This window comes from Piliocolobus tephrosceles, chromosome 3 (assembly GCF_002776525.5).
Source record: "Piliocolobus tephrosceles isolate RC106 chromosome 3, ASM277652v3, whole genome shotgun sequence".
Lineage (NCBI taxonomy): Eukaryota > Metazoa > Chordata > Mammalia > Primates > Cercopithecidae > Piliocolobus > Piliocolobus tephrosceles.
In genome coordinates, this window is record NC_045436.1 from 77,737,884 (window position 1) to 77,756,719 (window position 18,836).

The following is an 18,836-nucleotide window of genomic DNA, read 5'->3' on the forward strand; positions in this document are numbered from 1 at the left end:
ACACCAGTTAGAATGGCAATCATTAAAAAATCAGGAAACAACAGGTGTTGGAGAGGATGTGGAGTAATAGGAACACTTTTACACTGTTGGTGGGATTGTAAACTAGTTCAACCATTATGGAAAACAGTATGGCAATTCCTCAAGGATCTAGAACTAGATGTACCATATGACCCAGCCATCCCACTACTGGGTATATACCCAAAGGATTATAAATTATGCTACTACAAAGACACATGCACACGTATGTTTATTGCGGCACTATTCACAATAGCAAAGACTTGGAATCAACCCAAATGTCCATCAGTGACAGACTGGATTAAGAAAATGTGGCACATATATACCATGGAATACTATGCAGCCATAAAAAAGGATGAGTTTGTGTCCTTTGTAGGGACATGGATGCAGCTGGAAACCATCATTCTTAGCAAACTATCACAAGAAGAGAAAACCAAACACCGCATGTTCTCACTCATAGGTGGGAACTGAACAATGAGCTCACTTGGACTCGGGAAGGGGAACATCACACACTGGGGCCTATCATGGGGAGGGGGGAGGGGGGAGGGATTGCATTGGGGAGTTATACCTGATATAAATGATGAATTGATGGGTGCTGACGAGTTGATGGGTGCAGTACACAAACATGGCACAAGTATACATATGTAACAAACCTGCACGTTATGCACATGTACCCTAGAACTTAAAGTTTAATAAAAAAAAATAATAAATAAATAAATAAATAAATAAATAAATAAATAAATAAATACAGAAAGATGTAAAAAGTTCTCTGTATTAGTCAGGGTTCTCTAGAGGGACGGGATTAATAGGATAGATGTATATATTTGAAAGTGAGTTTATAAAGGAGTATTGATTCACACAATCACAAGGTAAAGTCCCACAATGGGCCATCTGCAAGCTGAGGAACAAGGAAGCCAGTCTGAGTCCCAAAATCTCAAAAGTAGGGAAGCCGACAGTGCAGCCTTCAGTCTGTGGCCAAAAGTCCAAGAGCCCCTGGCAAACCACTGGTATAAGTCCAAGAGTCCAAAACCTAAAGAACTTTCAGTCTGATGTTCAAGGGCAGGAAGCATCCAGCACAAGAGAAAGAAGAAGGCTGGAAGACTCAGCAAGTCAAATCCTTCCAACTTCTTCTGCCTTCTTTATTCTAGCCACACTGGCAGCTGATTAGATGATGCCTACCCAGATAGGGGGTGGGTCTGCCTCTCCCAGTCCACTGACTCAAATGTTAATCTCCTTTGGCAACACCCTCACAGACACACCCAGGATCAATACTTTGCATCCTTCAATCCAATCAAGTTGACACTCAGTATTAATTATCACATGCTCTAAAGAACAAACAGCTCTGAATAGGACTTCCAATACTACATTAAATAGAAGTCATGATAAAGAATATCCTTGTCTAGTTCTGGATCTTGAAAAAAATGTTTTCAGCTTTTCACTATTGACTATAATGTTAGCTGTGAGTTTGTCATATATAGCCTTTCTTATTTTGAAGTACATTCCTTCCACACTTAATTTGCTGAGACTATTTCATCATAAAAGAATGCTGAATTTTGTCAAATGTTTTTTAGGCATCTATTGAGATACTGTGGCTTTTTTCCTTTATTCTTGTAATGTGATATATGCCATTTATTAATTTGAATATGTAGAACCATCCTTGCATTCAAAATAAATCCCACTTGATCATTGTGTATAATCCATTTGGTGTGTTATTTAATTTAACTTGATAGTATATTGTTGAGAAATTTTATATCTCTCTTCATCAGAAATGTTAACCTGTAATACTCTTTTTTGTAGTGTCCTTGTCTGGCTTTGCTATCAGGATAATTCTGGGCTCACAAAATGAGTTGAAAATGGTTCCCTCCTTTTCCATTCATTTTTTGAAAGAGTTTAAGAAGGGTTGGTGTTAACTCTTTAAATGTTTACTAGCATTCACCAATTAAACCATCAAGTCCTGTGCTTTTCTTTGTTGAGAGGTTTTTAATTAATTATTCAATTTCCTTACTCAATATTGTTTTTCTCCCAATATGGCAGATTAGAAGGTTCTCCAGCATGCTTCGCTCACCTGGTAGTGTAGTGATTCACACTGTGAAACTTTATTCATAAAGAATCATGAGAATTCAACCAAAAAGTAAAGGATACTTCACATCCCAGGGAAGAGAAGTTTGTCAGACAGCCTGCATGACAGCATATGGCTGAGAACTGTAAGTAAAGTTCCAAAGAGGAGAGAGGAAGAGAGTGTCCCTCTGTGATTTACCCTTCCACTGGGGAACAGTGCAACCCAGGCCACGGGAAAGCACCTTGTCTCTCCCAATCCCTAAAGCTAACATGGGGAGAGGCTGTGAGAAGTAAAGGTTGTGAGAGACTGTGAGAAGTAAAGGCACTAGGAGGTTCCCTATGGATTCTCCCAGATCTGGAAACTGACAGGAAGAAATAATTCTCAATCCAGCCTCATATCAAGCTTGGCAGAACTCAGCAACCTAGCAGCAGCAACTACCATTAGCATTAGAGTCTCAGGCTGGAGATTAGAGTGTTGAGTCTGGAGCAGGGGAGAAGACTCCACACTCAGAACTGAGAGATGAGTATGGAATATATTCCAGCTGTGACACTATAATTGAACTCTACCACTTCACAGGACCAGAACAGGAAGAGATTTGTTGACAAGCTCTGGTTTCACCTAGGTAGCAAGATTTGAGGTCAAAGGTAGCTTTGTGATCTAAAGCTAGACTGTGAATGACTCTACTGAGCTTCCCAACTCACTCCCCTGGTAAGGACAGGGGAATGAGCCCAGCCAGTTCTGAAGTTTGAGAAAGAGGTGGGTCCCACACTTGTTCACACGGACTATGCATTTGGGCCATCCTTCCATTCCCGTGCAAAGAAATTAGTGCAGCAGCAGTTTCTCCAGTCTTCACTTAGGCTTATCTCCAGGTATCTGGCAACTGCCCCCCAGATCCCTGTCAGAGCCAATTCTCTCAGCTGCCATTGGGGAATTCGAGTACGGATTTGCCTGGTCCAGCTCTGTCCAGCTTCACCCCCTGCCCCAAGGCTGAATGTAAAACCCAAACACTGAGTGTTCCACAGCAAGCCTATGCGTGGGACACCAGAGCACTTTTTCTGATAAACAAAGATCAAACATAAAACCTATTGCACCACTGCAGCCAGATCTTACCTGCAAATGCAACCTACTGTCCTGGAGGTCAATCTACACAACCCAGTGACCTCTGCCACTCCAGTTTCTCAGGAAGCTGTGAGCCTGCTCACTCTGCCTGGTACACCACCACTACAACAAACTCTTGAGAAAGCCATCACACTAAGTCTACCAATAATCAAAAAATTTATAGATTCTTCACCACCAAATATACCCAGAAGCAAAGCAAACACCCCTACTCAGCATACATTATAACCACATCCTAAAGGAAACAAAGTCCTGTCACAATGGAAGTGAATTCAAAAATAAGAAGTGACTGTTTCTCTCGGGGGGGCACCCAAGATGGCCGAACAGGAACAGTTCCAGTCTCCAGCTCACAGCGTGAGCGACACAGAAGATGGGTAATTTCTGCATTTTCAACTGAGGTGCCAGGTTCATCTCATTGGGCCTGTCGGACAGTGGGTGCTGGTCAGCTGGTGAAGCCCGACCAGCGAGAGCTGAAGGAGGGCTAGACATTGCCTCGCCTGGGAAGCACAAGGGGGAAGGGAATTCCTTTTCCTAGCCAAAGGAAACTGAGATACACAACATCTGCAAAAGCGGGTAACTTTCACCCTACTACTGCGCTTTACCAAGGGTCTTAGCAAAGGGCACACCAGGAGATTATATCCCACACCTGGCCTGGAGGGTCGCACGTCCAAGGAGCCTCCCTCATTACTAGGCACAGCAATCTGAGATCTAACTGCAAGGCAGCAGCGAGGCTGGGGGAGGGGCGCCCACCATTGCTGAGGCCTAAGTACATAAACAAAGCCACTGGGAAGCTCGAATTGAGTGGAGCCTACCACAGCTCAAGGAGGCCTGTCTGCCTCTGTAGACTCCACCTCTGGGGACAGGGCATAGCTAAACAAAAAGCAGCAGAAACCTCTGCAGATGTAAAAGACCCTGTCTGACAGCTTTGAAGAGAGCAGCGGCTCTCCCAGCACGGAGGCTGAGATCTGAGAATGGACAGACTGCCTGCTCAAGTGAGTCCCTGACCCCTGAGTAGCCTAACTGGGAGACATCCTCCACTAGGTGCAGACCGACACCTCACACGGTGGGGTACACCCTGAGATGAAGCATCCAGAGCAAGAATCAGACAGCAACACTCACTGTTCAGCAATATTCTATCGTCTACAGCCTCCGCTGCTGATACGCAGGCAAGCAGGGTCTCCAGTGGACCTCAAGCAAACTCCAACAGACCTGCAGCTGAGGGTCCTGACTGTTAGAAGGAAAACTAACAAACAGAAAGGACACCCACATCAAATCCCATCAGTACATCACCATCATCGAAAACCAAAGGCAGATAAAACCACAAAGATGGGGAAAAAGCAGAGCAGAAAAGCTGGAAATTCAAAAAATCAGAGTGCATCTCCCCCTCCAAAAGAATGCAGCTCATCACCAGCAATGGAACAAAGCTGGATGGAGAATGACTTTGACGAGTTGAGAGGAGAAGGCTTCAGTTGATCAGACTTCTCAGAGCTAAAGGAGGAACTACATACCCAGTGCAAAGAAACTAAAAACCTGAAAAAAGAATGGATGAATGGGTAACTAGAATAATCAATGCAGAGAAGGACATAAAAGAACTGATAGAGATGAAAACCATGACATGAGAACTACGTGACAAATGCACAAGCTTCAGTAACCGACTTGATCAACTGGAAGGAAGAGTATCAGTGATTGCAGATCAAATGAATGAAATGAAGCAAGAAGAGAAGTGTAGAGAAAAAAAGACTAAAAAGAAATGAACAAAGCCTCCAAGAAATATGGGATTATGTGAAAAGACCAAATCTACGTCTGATTGGGGTGCCTGAAAGTGATGGGGAAAATAGAACCAAGTTGGAAAACACTCTTCAGGATATCATCCAGGAGAACTTCCCCAACCTAGTAAGGCAGGCCAACATTCAAATTCAGGAAATACAGAGAATGCCACAAAGATACTCCACGAGAAGAGCAACTCCAAGACACATAATTGCCAGATTCACCAAAGTTGAAATGGAGGAAAAAATCTTAAGGGCAGCCCGAGAGGAAGGTCAGGTTACCCACAAAGGGAAGCCCATCAGACTAACAGCAGATCTCTCAGCAGAAACTCTACAGAAGAGAGTAGGGGCAAATATTCAACATTCTTAAAGAAAAGAATTTTCAAGACAAAATTTCATATCCAGCCAAACTAAGTTTCATAAGTGAAGGATAAATAAAATCCTTTACAGACAAGCAAATGCTGAGAGATTTTGTCACCACCAGGCCTGCCCTACAAGAGATCCTGAAGGAAGCCCTAAACATGGAAAGGAACAACTGGTACCAGTCATTGCAAAAACATGCCAAAATGTAAAGACCACCGATGCTAGGAAGAAACTGCATCAACTAACGAGCAAAATAACCAGCTAATATCATAATGACAGGATCAAGTTCACACATAACAATATTAACCTTAAATGTAAATGGACTAAATGGTCCAATTAAAAGACACAGACTGGCAAATTGGATAAAGAGTCAAGACCCATCAGTCTGCTGTATTCAGGAGATGCATCTCACATGCAGAGGCACACATAGGCTCAAAATAAAGGGATGGAGAAAGATCTACCAAACAAATGGAGAACAAACAAAAGCAGGGGTTGCAATCCTAGTCTCTGATAAAACAGACTTTAAACCATCAAAGATCAAAAGAGACAAAGAAGACCATAACATAATGGTAAAGGGATCAATTCAACAGGAAGAGCTAACTATCCTAAATATATATGCATCCAATACAGGAGCACCCTGATTCATAAAGCAAGTCCTTAGAGACTGACAAAGAGACTTAGACTCCCACCCAATATTAATGGGAGACTTTAACACCCCACTGTCAACATTAGACAGATCAACGAGAGAGAAAGTTAACTAGGATATCCAGGAATTGAACTCAATTCTGCACCAAGCAGACCTAATAGACATCTACAGAACTCTCCACCTCAAATCAACAGAATATACATTCTTCTCAGCACCACATCACACTTATTCCAACATTGAACACATAGTTGGAAGTAAAGCACTCCTCAGCAAATGTAAAAGAACAGAAACTATAACAAACTGTCTCTCAGACCACAGTGCAATCAAACTAGAACTCAAGACTAAGAAACTCAATCAAAACCACTCAACTACATGGAAACTGAACAACCTGCTCCTGAATGACTACTGGGTACATAACAAAATGAAAGCAGAAATAAAGATGTGCTTTGAAACCAATGAGAACAAACATACAACATACCAGAATCTCTGGGACACATTTAAAGCAGTGTGTAGAGGGAAATTTATAGCACTAAATGCCCACAAGAGAAAGCTGGAAAGATCTAAAATTGACACCCTAACATCACAATTAAAAGAACTAGAGAAGCAAGAGAAAACACATTTAAAAGCTAGCAGAAGGCAAGAAAAAACTAAGATCAGAGGAGAACTGAAGGAGATAGAGACACAAAAAGCCCTCCAAAAAAATCAATGAATCTGGGAGCTGGTTTTTTGAAAAGATCAACAAAATTGATAGAATGCTAGCAAGAATAATAAAGAAGAAAAGAGAGAAGAATCAAATAGATGCAATAAAAAATGATGAAGGGGATATCACCACTGACCACACAGAAATACAAGCTACCATCAGAGAATACTATAAACACCTCTATACAAATAAACTAGAAAACCTAGAAGAAATGGATAATTTCCTGGATGCTTACACTTTCCCAAGACTAAACCAGGAAGAGGTTGAATCCCTGAATAGACCAAGAGCAAGCTCTGAAATTGAGGCAATAATTAATAGCTTACCAACCAAAAAAAGTCCAGGAACAGACGGATTCACAGCCGAATTCTACCAGAAGTACAAGGAGGAGCTGGTACCATTCCTTCTGAAACTATTGCAATCAATAGGAAAAGAGGGAATCTTCCCTAACTCATTTTATGAGGCCAACATCATCCTGATACCAAAGCCTGGCAGAGACACAACAAAAAAAGAGAATTTTTGACCAATATCCCTGATGAACATCGATGCAAAAGTCCTCAATAAAACACTGGCAAACTGAATCCAGCAGCACATCAAAAAGCTTATGCATCATAATCAAGTGAGCTTCATCCCTGGGATGCAAGGCTGGTTCAACATATGCAAATCAATAAATGTAATCCAGCATATAAACAGAACCAAAGACAAGAACCACATGATTATCTCAATAGATGCTGAAAAGGCCTTTGACAAAATTCAACAGCCCTTCATGCTAAAAACTCTCAATAAATTTGGTATTGATGGAACATAGCTAAAAATAATAAGAGCTATTTATGACAAACCCACAGCCAATATCATACTGAATGGGAAAAAACTGGAAGCATTCCCTTTGAAAACTGGCACAAGACAGGGATGCCCTCTCTCACCACTCCTATTCAACATAGTGTTGGAAGTTCTGGCCAGGGCAATCAAGCAGGAGAAAGAAATAAAGGGTATACAATTAGGAAAAGAGGAAGTCAAATTGTCCCTGTTTGCAGATGACATGATTGTATATTTAGAAAACCCCATTGTCTCAGCCCAAACTCTCCTGAAGCTGATAAGAAACTTCAGCAAAGTCTCAGGATACAAAATCAATGTGCAAAAATCACAAGCATTCTTATACACCAGTAACAGACAAACAGAGCCAAATCATGAGTGAACTCCCATTCACAATAGCTTCAAAGAGAATAAAATACTAGCAATCCAACTTACAGGGGATGCAAAGGACCCCTTCAAGGAGAACTACAAACCACTTCTCAGTGAAATCAAAGAGGACACAAACAAATGGAAGAACATTCCATGCTCATGGATAGGAAGAATCAATATTGTGAAAATGGCCATACTGCCCAAGGTAATTGATAGATTCAATGCCATCCCCATCAAGCTACCAATGACTTTCTTCACAGAATTGGAAAAATCTGCTTTAAAGTTCATATGGAACCAAAAAAGAGCCTGCATTGCCAAGACAATCTTAAGCCAAACGAACAAAACTGGAGGCATCATGCTACCTGACTTCAAACTATACTACAAGGCTACAACAACCAAAACAGCATGGTACTGGTACCAAAACAGAGATATAGACCAATGGAACAGAACAGAGTCCTCAGAAATACTACCACATATCTACAGCCATCTGATCTTGACAAACCTGACAAAAACAAGAAATGGGGAAAGGATTCCCTATTTAATAAATGGTGCTGGGAAAATTGGCTAGCCATAAGTAGAAAGCTGAAACTGGATCCTTTCCTTACTCCTTATACGAAGATTAATTCAAGATGGATTAGAGACTTAAATGTTAGACCTAAAACCATAAAAACCCTAGAAGAAAATCTAGGGAATACCATTCAGGACATAGGCATGGGCAAGGACTTCATGTCTAAAACACCAAAAGCTATGGCAACAAAAGACAAAATTGACAAATGGGATCTCATTAAACTGTAGAGCTTCTGCACAGCAAAAGTAACTACCATCAGAGTGAACAGGCAACCTACAGAATGGGAGAAAATTTTTGCAACCTACTCATCTGACAAAGGGCTGATATCCAGAACTTACAAAGAACTCAATAAAATTTACAGGAAAAAAACAAACAACCCCATCAAAAAGTGGGCAAAGGATATGAACAGACACTTCTCAAAAGAAGACATTCACACAGCCAACAGACACATGAAAAAATGCTCATCATCACTCGCCATCAGAGAAATGCAAATCAAAGCCACAATGAGATACCATCTCACACCAGTTAGAATGGCAATCATTAAAAAATCAGGAAACAACAGGTGCTGGAGAGGATATGGAGACATAGGAACACTTTTACACTGTTGGTGGGACTGTAAACTAGTTCAACCATTGTGAAAAACAGTGTGGCGATTCCTCAAGGATCTAGAACTAAAAATGCCATTTGACCCAGCCATCCCATTACTGGGTATATACCCAAAGGATTATAAGTCATGCTGCTATAAAGACACATGCACACATATGTTTATTGTGGCACTATTCACAATAGCAAAGACTTAGAATCAACCCAAGTGTCCATCAGTAACAGACTGGATTAAGAAAATGTGGCACATATACACCATGGAATACTATGTAGCCATAAAAAAGGATGAGTTCGTGACCTTTGTAGAGACATGGATGCAGCTGGAAACCATCATTCTCAGCAAACTATTGCAAGAACAGAAAACCAAATACCGCATGTTCTCACTCATAGGTTGGAACTGAACGATGAGATCACTTGGACACAGGAAGGGGAACATCACACACCAGGGTCTATTGTGGGGAGGGGGGAAGGAGGAGGGATAGCATTAGGTGATATACTTACTGTAAATGACCAGTTAATGGGTGCAGCACACCAACATGGCACATGATACATATGTAACAAACCTGCACGTTGTGCACATGTACCCTAGAACTTAAAGTATAATTTAAAAAAAAAAGAAATTTGAATATTTAAATTTTGGAAAAGTAAACATTGCTTTACAAATGAAAAGAAAAAAGAAAATGTGGCACATATATGCCACGGAATACTATGCAGCCATAAAAATGGATGAGTTCGTGTCCTTTGCAGGGACGTGGATGAAGCTGGAAACCATTATTCTCAGCAAGCTAACACAAGGACAGAAAACCAAACACCACATGTTTTCACTCAGAAGTGGGAGAAGAACAATAAGAACACATGGACACAGGGAGGGGAGCGTCATACACTGGGGCCTGTGCAGGGGTGGAAGGCTAGAGGAGAGATAGCATTAGGAGAAATACCTAATGTAGACGATGGGTTGATGGGTGCAGCAAACCACCATGGCACATGCATACCTATGTAACAAACCTGACCACTCTGCACATATATCCCAGAACTTAAAGAATAATTTTAAAAAGAGGCTGGGCGCGGTGGCTCAAGCCTGTACTCCCAGCACTTTGGGAGGCCGAGATGGGCAGATCACGAGGTCAGGAGATGGAGACCATCCTGGCTAACACGGTGAAACCCCATCTCTACTAAAAATACAAAAAACTAGCCGGGTGAGGTGGCGGGCGCCTGTAGTCCCAGCTACTCTGGAGGCTGAGGCAGGAGAATGGCATAAACCCGGGAGGCGGAGCTTGCAGTGAGCTGAGATCCGGCCACTGCACTCCAGCCTGGGCGACAGAGCAAGACTGTCTCAAAAAAAAAAAAAAAAAAAAAAATTTAAAAAGAAAGAATTTGATTACAATGTGTTTTGGTGACTATCCATTTGTGTTTAATCTACTTGAGGTTATTTGAGCTTCATGGATCTCGATGTTTGTGTTCATTTCCAAATTTAAGAATTCTTCTGTGTAGTTATGTTTTTAAATAGTTTTCTGTCCCATTCTTTTTCTATGCTCCTCTGGAACTTTATTACTCATATATTGTTCTGTTTGATTGTATCCCACAGGCTTTCTTTACTCTTTTTCATTTTTTCTTTTGGTTTCTCTAACTGGGTGATTTCAAATAACCTGTCTTTGCGTTCACTGATTTTTTTCTCCTGCTAGATCAAGTCTGCCATTGGAGTTCTCTGTGGAATTTTTTCAGTCATTGTGTCTTTCAGCTCCACAATTTCTGTTTGGTTTTCTTTTATACATTCTATCTTTTTGTTGAACTTCTCATTTTCTTCATGTATTGTTTTCCTGATTTTGTTTAGTTGCCCATCTGTGTTCTCTTGTAGGTCACTAAGCTTCTTTAAGACAATGATTCTTTGTCAAGCTATTCATATATCTCCATTTCATTAGGGTTAGTTCCTGATGCTTTATTTTGTTCTTTTAGTGGTATGACTTTTTCCTGATTTTGCATAATTGCTGTCTTTCACTGGTGTCTGTGCATTTGAGGAACAGGCTCCTATTTTAGTCTTTACATACAAGCTTCAGCAGGGAACATCCATCATTAGTCAGCCCATCAAGATATTCAGTTGGTAGGCCCATTGGTGAGGTCCACAGGTCAGGTAGGCTTACTGCTGAATCCTTGGTCAGTTTGGCCTGGTTCCTGAGTAAGTGGGTAGGTGGGCCTGTTGCCTGTGTCCACAGATGCTGGCCTGGTTCCTGAGTCTGCAGGGGCTGGCCTAGAACTTTGGTGGGCCTGGAGCCTGAATCTGCAAGGGCTAGACTGGTACCTCAGTCTACTGAGGATGGCTTGGTGTTGGGGCAGGCCTGGAGCCTGGATCTGCAAGTACCAGCTTTTTTCCTGGGTCTTCAGCGGCCATACTAGAGTCTGTAGCCATCACTGCTACAGACAGTGCTACAGACAAAAGTTACTTGTCTGTAAGAGCAGTACTGGAGCCTATTCCCACTGGGATTGGCCTGAAGCCTGGATCTGCCAGGGTGACCTGGTGCCATGACAAGATTGAAGTGTAGGTTTGTGGGGGACATCCTGGCACTTGCGTTCACCGGTTGGACCTGGTGACATAAGTCTGAGGCAAAGTGAGGTCCTTACTTCATCTTCCTTTCCCAACACATCTGCCTGCACTGTGCTGCTCAGGTTGGGGTGAGGGGTGATGACAGTAATGTGAAACTGTCCTTCCTACCCTCTTTAATGCATCTTTTCTTATTTATGTGCCCCATCTAGATACTGTAATCTCTCATCTGGAATCCTTAGCTCTTGTGAACATATTTCTATGCATAGATGATTGTTTAAACTGATGTTTCTGTGGAGGTGATATGGTTTGACTCTGTCCCTACCCAAATCTCATCTCAAATTCTAATTCTCACATGTTGAAGGAGGGACCTGATAGGAGGAGATTGGGTCATGGGGGTGGTTCCCCCAAGCTATTCTCATGACAGTGAGGGAGTTCTCATGAGATCTGATGGTTTTAAAAGTGCCAGTTTAGCCTGCATTCGCATTCTCTCTCTGTCTCTCTCTCCCTCTCTCTCTCTCTCACTCTGTCTCTCTCTCTCTCTGTCTCTCTCTCCTGCTACCTTGTGAAGAAAGTACTTGCTTCTCTTCCACCTTCTACCATGATCGTAAGTTTCCTGGGAACTGTGAGTCGATTAAATCTCTTTCCTTTATAAATTGCCCAGTCTCATGTAGTATCTTTATAGCACGGTGAAAACAGACTAATACAGAGGTGTGTACATTGGAAATTCATATTCTCCCATCATGCTATCATCATTCCTCTTGTCTAGTAGTTTCACTGCTGATTATCAAATGTTTTCCATGAACAAAGCAGAGTATGGATAGCTACTCAGCTGGAATATCTATTATTTACATAACACCCTTCCATAACATTAATATATCATTGCTGATCTCAATGAAAGTTTTCAAATCCATATGTCCTATAAAATTAAATCAATGAAACACCACTTCTCCCATTGCTTGTGTTTTCAATAAGTATAACCAAATGTTGCCGAAGTCGTCCCCACCTATATATGTAGCACACATAAGCAAGGGTTAATTTGTACTCTGAAATTAGTAGTTTAATACAAGAATAAATGAAAGTATCTACACGTTTGTTCAGATACTTGACATATTTGTAAATGCTATTGTAAACATATGCCACTGATATTATATAACATTTGATAGTATCATTTCATGACAAAATTTTACTTTCACTGTGCTTTCTCTCAATGTAATTACTTTCACTGGCTTTTCAATTTGTTTTATAAGAATATCCAGAAGAAATGCATTTGGCAACAAATATCAACAAACCCAACATTGTTTTTAAAAATAAAGTTTTATTTGTATTATAAAGCAAGAAGTCCAGAAATAGGTTATGTAAGTATTAATTCAAGAATCAACAATGTCTAAACTCAGGTCTTTAGGATTCTCTTGAACATCTTTTCTTTTTCCTGTATCATGGTCATAAAATGACTACTACAAATTTAATTACCCCCATCTGTATTCCAAAAGGTATAAGAACAAAAATAGGGAGGATAGCAAAGAGGCTGTCCTTTATTATCAGGGATTACTTCAGTTTACTTTTTAAGAGTATTCACTTGCAGTTCAAGTGAATTTAAGGATTAATTAATACAGCTGGCAAATCATTTATACAACAACTACTGGAGATGTATATCTCCTCATGAGGAAAGTGTCAAAACTTTTTTAATTGTATAAAGAATAGTTTTGCTTTGTTAGGTGGAAACAGAGTTGTTTTGTTGTTGTGTAAAAGGAAACAGAAGCTTTTATAAAAAGGAGTGTATTGGCTGTGGCCCTTTCCACCCCCTAGTGCTACTGGGCCTGCAGGTCTCTGTCGAGCTGCAGATGCAGGTCTCTGTTCCACAGGATGAGGTTTGTTAATGTTGTTAAGAAAAAGGCCTACTTTAATAGATACCAAGTGAAATTTAGAAGACGAGGAGAAGGTAAAACTGATTACTATGCTTGGAAACACTTAGTGATAAAGGATAAAAATAAATACAACACACCCAAATACAGAATGATAGTTAGTGTAACAAACAGAGAATCATTTGTCAGATTGCTGATGCCCATACAGAGGGTGATATAATAGTCTGCGCTGCATATGCACACGAACTGCCAAAATATAGTGTGAAGGTTGGCCTGACAAATTATGCTGCAGCGTATTGTACTGGCCTGCTGCTGGTCTGCAGGCTTCTCAGTAGGTTTGGCATGAACAAGATCTATGAAGGCCAAGTGGAGGTGACTGGCGATGAATACAATGTAGAAAGCATTGATGGTCAGCCAGGTACCTTTACCTGCTATTTGGATGCAGGCCTTGCCAGAACTACCACTGGCAATAAAATCTTTGGCGCCCTGAAGGGAGCTGTGGATGGAGGCTTGTCTATCCCTCACAATACCAAATGATTCCCTGGTTATGATTCTGAAAGCAAGGAATTTAATGTAGAAGTACACTGGAAGCACATTGTGGGCCAGAATGTTGCAGATGACATTCACTACTTAATGGAAGAAGAGGAAGATGATTACAAGAAACCGTTCTCTCAATACATAAAGAACAGAGTAACTCCAGACATGATGGAGATGTATAGGAAAGCTCATGCTGCTATATGAGAGAATCCAGTCTATGAAAAGAAACCCAAGAAAGAAGTTAAAAAGAAGAAGTGGAACCATCCCAAAATGTCCCTTGCTCAGAAGAAAGATTGGGTAGCTCAAAAGAAGGCAAGTTTCCTCAGAGCTCAGGAGTGGGCTGCTGAGAGCTAAACCAAACAATTTTCTATGAAGATTTTCAGATAAAGACAATAAACATATGACAGAAAAAAAAAAACGGAGTGTATGGTGTTAGTTAGTATGGTGATTTATTCCTCTGCCTCTGCATTTATCCTCCTTGACCTAGGTTTTACTGAATCTGGACCCTGTACAAATTTCTTTTGCCAGTTTGTCTAATCTTAGTTGGCAAGAGAGGGTACCAGATGGACATTGTATGTCATGGTAGAGAAAGGGGTTTCACTTCCTAATTCTAGTGTATTTTCTTCCTTCTGTGGTGTTCCTGCTAGTGACATGCTGCAGCCCCATTGAGTTTCTCAGGAACCCTCAAGGACAGCTTCCTGTAGACAAGCCCCAGTCTGCCATTACTCCAGTAGATAACTACATACAGATAAACTCTGGTCCACTGACTCCAGTGAGCTTCTTTGCCACCCAGTGAACCATAGCTATGCCCTCTCCAGTGAGGTCTCCATCTTGGGAGTAGGAGGTGATTCTTCCGAGTTCTTAGTGTATTTCTTGCCCTTCTCTCTCTCTGTTTCTCTTTCTCTTTCCCCAATCCCACTAAAGGCAGTACATTTGTAGATGCTTCCTACATAAGCTGTTTTAGTGTAGAGTCTAGTTTTCCATTATAAGTAGTTGACCATTTTTAACTATTTTTTTTAATATTAAATTATCAACATCCACATTATTGGCATGCTTTCTATCTCTTGACTGAATCTTATCAGATAAACAAGGAATATTCACCAGGTTGTGCCCTCTGGACCATATGAGTCTGTCAAACTTACCAGGCAGCTGCTCAGACTGGTAAGACGCAGAAGCCTCTTCCTTTGAAAATGGCCAATGTTCCCAGGGGACAGGCAATTCCAAAGACAAGATGTATTTGTTTCTATTGCTCTTCTAATAAATACCAAAAATTTAGTAGCTTAAAATAACATACACTTATTAATTTAATCCCATTGGGAAGTCTCTTTTACCATGTCAAATAACATATGCACAAGTTCCAGGGATTAGGACATGAACATTGTTAGGGGGATATAATTCTACCACAGTAAGCAGTCTAGCCCACAAAGATTCATTCATCCGACATTCAATGTATTCATCCCATCCTAATATTCCCAAGAATCTTAACTCATTACAACAGCAGCTCAAAGTCTGAAATCTAATCTAAATCTTATCAGCTCAAAGGACCCAAATTCACATCAACTGAACCACAAAAATCAGATATGGATGAAATTTTGGATATGACCCATCTAGGGCAAAATTCATCTCCATCTGTAGACCTGCAAAACTAGAAAACAAGTTAACAGCTCTCAAAATAGAAGACGGAATAAGTGTAGAACACCAAACATTTCCATTCAAAAAAAAATGGGAGGAAAAAAGAAATCAGTCATCTCAAGCAATCTCAAAACCCTGTTAGGAAAACTCCATTGAGTTTCAAGGCCTAGGAATAACCTATGTGGCTCCCAGCTTCACCCTCAGAGAACAGGATGACTCTGCCTTTGGAGTAAATCTTCCTTTTTCATGAAGAGTAGCATTGCTTTCAGCTAAGTAGTTTTATCAGCCTGCTTCCTGCCTTTAGAATTCTAGAGTGTCAATAGCCTTCTTTCATTTACCCTTCTTTCTGTCCCTTTCAGTCCAAGCTGGCAGTGCTGCTATTGATATAAAATCTCATGAATATTTTGAGTCTCCTACATCTGTCATGGGAATTCACTCCACACAACAGTTCTTCCACAGGTCTTTCCTAGATAATGCCAGGTCTATTTTTGGCCTCTTCAGAGATGGCTGAAGGGATCTATGAGTCATACAACTGATATCTTCAAAGAGCTTCTGTGTGACTGAACACTATGGCTCTAGATCCTTCCAAGGCACTAACGAAAGATAATTCAACCACGACCTCAGCAGTCTCCCCAGAACTCACTTTCCTGGAAGTGAATCTAATTTGAGTGTCTTTTTATAATTGGATAGGTTGGAAATTTCCCACATCATCAAGTCCTGGTTTCTTTTGGCTTAACAGTTCTTCCTTCAATCTGTGCTTTTCATCTCACATTTTACTATAAGCAGAAAGAAGAAACCTCAGCACACCTTCAACACTTGGCAGTCTCCTTATGCAAATCCAAGGACATTCCTTACAAAATCTAGTTTATACATAATCATGTAGGACACATTTTAGCTACACTTTCTACCACTCTATAACAAGAATCCCCTTTTCCATAGTTTCCAACAATATGTTCCTCATTTTCTTCTGCTCCTTCACTAGCAGTAAGTATCTTTAATGTTCATATTTCTACCAACAGTCTGCTTAAGATAATTTACTTTTTAGAGATACGAATAAATTAGTCTTTTTTCTTATAGTAGATGTTTTGAACCTCATTTAATAGTTTCTTGTTTCCTTGTGGAGAACAGAGCTACAGAATTTCATTTCACCTGCTTCACTCCAGTTATCTCTCTTCCTCTTTGGAGTTTAGTTTGTCCTTTTTATTTTCTATTTCCTAAATGTGAAAGATGAGTACACTGATTTTACATGTTTCTTCTTTTCTAATATAAGCATTAATTCTATATATTACCCACTAAATATAATATTTTATCCTACAAATGTTGACATGCTGTGTTTTCATTTTCACATAGCTTGAAATATTTTCTGACTTTCCTCATAATTTCCTCTTTCACCTATGGTTTATTTGGAAGTATGTTGCTCAATTTCCAAATTATAAGAATTTTCCAGATATTTTTCTGTGATTTATTTTTTGTAAACACTGTTGTGATCAGAGAGTATATTTTCTGTTATTTCGATACTTTAAATATATTAAAACTTGTTTTATTAACAAAAATATGTTCTATCTTGGTAAACGTTCTATGTACATATAGAAATATGTGTATTATGCATAAATATATTGGGTGGCATGTTCTATAAGTGCTTATTATGTCACACTAGGCTAATAGTCCTGTTCAGTCTTCTATAACCTCACTGAGGTCTCGCTCTATCAATTATTGAGACCAGAGTAGTGAAATAGCTAGCTATAATTGTAAATTATTTATTTCTCCATTCTGTTTTGTCAGTTGTTCCCTCAAGCATTCTGAATCTCTATACATGCATACACCTTTAGGATTACTGTTTCTTCTCGATCTCTTTCTTTTTCATTATGAAATATCCCTCTTTATCTCTAGTAATATTCTTTATTCTTATATATACTTTATCTGATACTAATACACCCACTACAGCATTTTTATTGATGCTTACATGATATATCACTTTCCATGCTTTTACTTTTAGCCCATGGGTATCTACATATTCAAAGTATATTAATTAGAAATAGCATAGTTATATCTTGCTTTTATGTTTTATATTAGTTATCCACAGAAGAGGACATAGAAGTATTACAAAATCCTAGGATTGTGTGCTCTTATTCTCATATTGGTACTTTCCAGAGGCTTTCTAAAGCACCCCAGTTTGCAACAAACAATTCAAGTATTATTTAATCTGCTGAATCACAAGGTTGGAATGAAAAAGTAGCTTGCAATGCAGCCTGGACCTACTATAGAGCTTTGTCTTGCTCTATTTCCACTCAAAACTGGCACACTTATCAGTATCTCAGTAGATAGGCCAAAGTGACACACTCAAATGCAACATATATTATCTCCAAAACCCAGAAAGACCTACCAAGAGTTATAACTCTTTTTCATGGTAGATGGTGGAAGGAATGGCAACTTGCCTTTCACCTTGGAGGGGATATTTTGACATTATCCATACCACTGGACCCCAGGAACTTCATTGCAGTAGGAGGCCCCTGAAATTTCACGGGATTTATCTCCCATTATCTGGTTTGCAAGATTCTTCCTACTTCCAGCTATTCAACTCTAATCAGCATAATGCCATCAATATACCAGACCACGATGTTTTGCTCCAATAAAAATACTATAACTGAGACAGCAGCTGTAATATCTATCAACACCATCTGATTAAGTCTATAATGATCCACAGTCACCCCCCAAAATTAATCTGACTTCTGCACAGGTCACATCAGCAAGTTACATAGAGATGTGATAACTATCTCTACTCCTGAGTCTTCCAAGTCTCTGGTGTTGGCAATAATCTATGCAATTCCCCAGAGATTCAGTATTGCATCTGGCTTTATATATTATCAAGGAAGAAATTTCCACAATATTGTTCAAATGGCCATACTACCCAAATAAATTTAGAGACTCAATGCTATTTCTATTAAAGTACCATTGATATTCTTCAGAGAACTAAGGAAAACTAAAATTCTGATGGAACCAGAAAAGAGCCTGAAAAGCCAAGGCAATCTTAAGCAAAAAGAAAAAAGCTAGAGACATCACGCTACCCAACTTCAGATTATAGTCCAGGCCTATAGTAATCAAAACAGCATAATACTGGAACAAAAAACAGTCACATAGACCAACAGATCAGAACAGAATATCCAAAAATAAGACCACACACCTACAATTATCTGATCTTCAACAATCTTGACAAAAAACAAGCAATGGGGAAAGGATTTTCTATTCAATAA

At 39.9% G+C, this 18,836-nt stretch overlaps 1 protein-coding gene and 1 pseudogene across 1 annotated transcript in view; one reads left to right on the top strand and one right to left on the bottom strand.

Annotated features, from left to right (window-relative positions):
* Nucleotides 1–18,836, bottom strand: part of STPG2 (sperm tail PG-rich repeat containing 2) — a 542,953-nt gene that overhangs the window by 401,622 nt on the left and 122,495 nt on the right. The gene's annotated exons all lie outside the window — the stretch shown is intronic.
* Nucleotides 13,406–14,307, top strand: LOC111525516 (annotated as a pseudogene).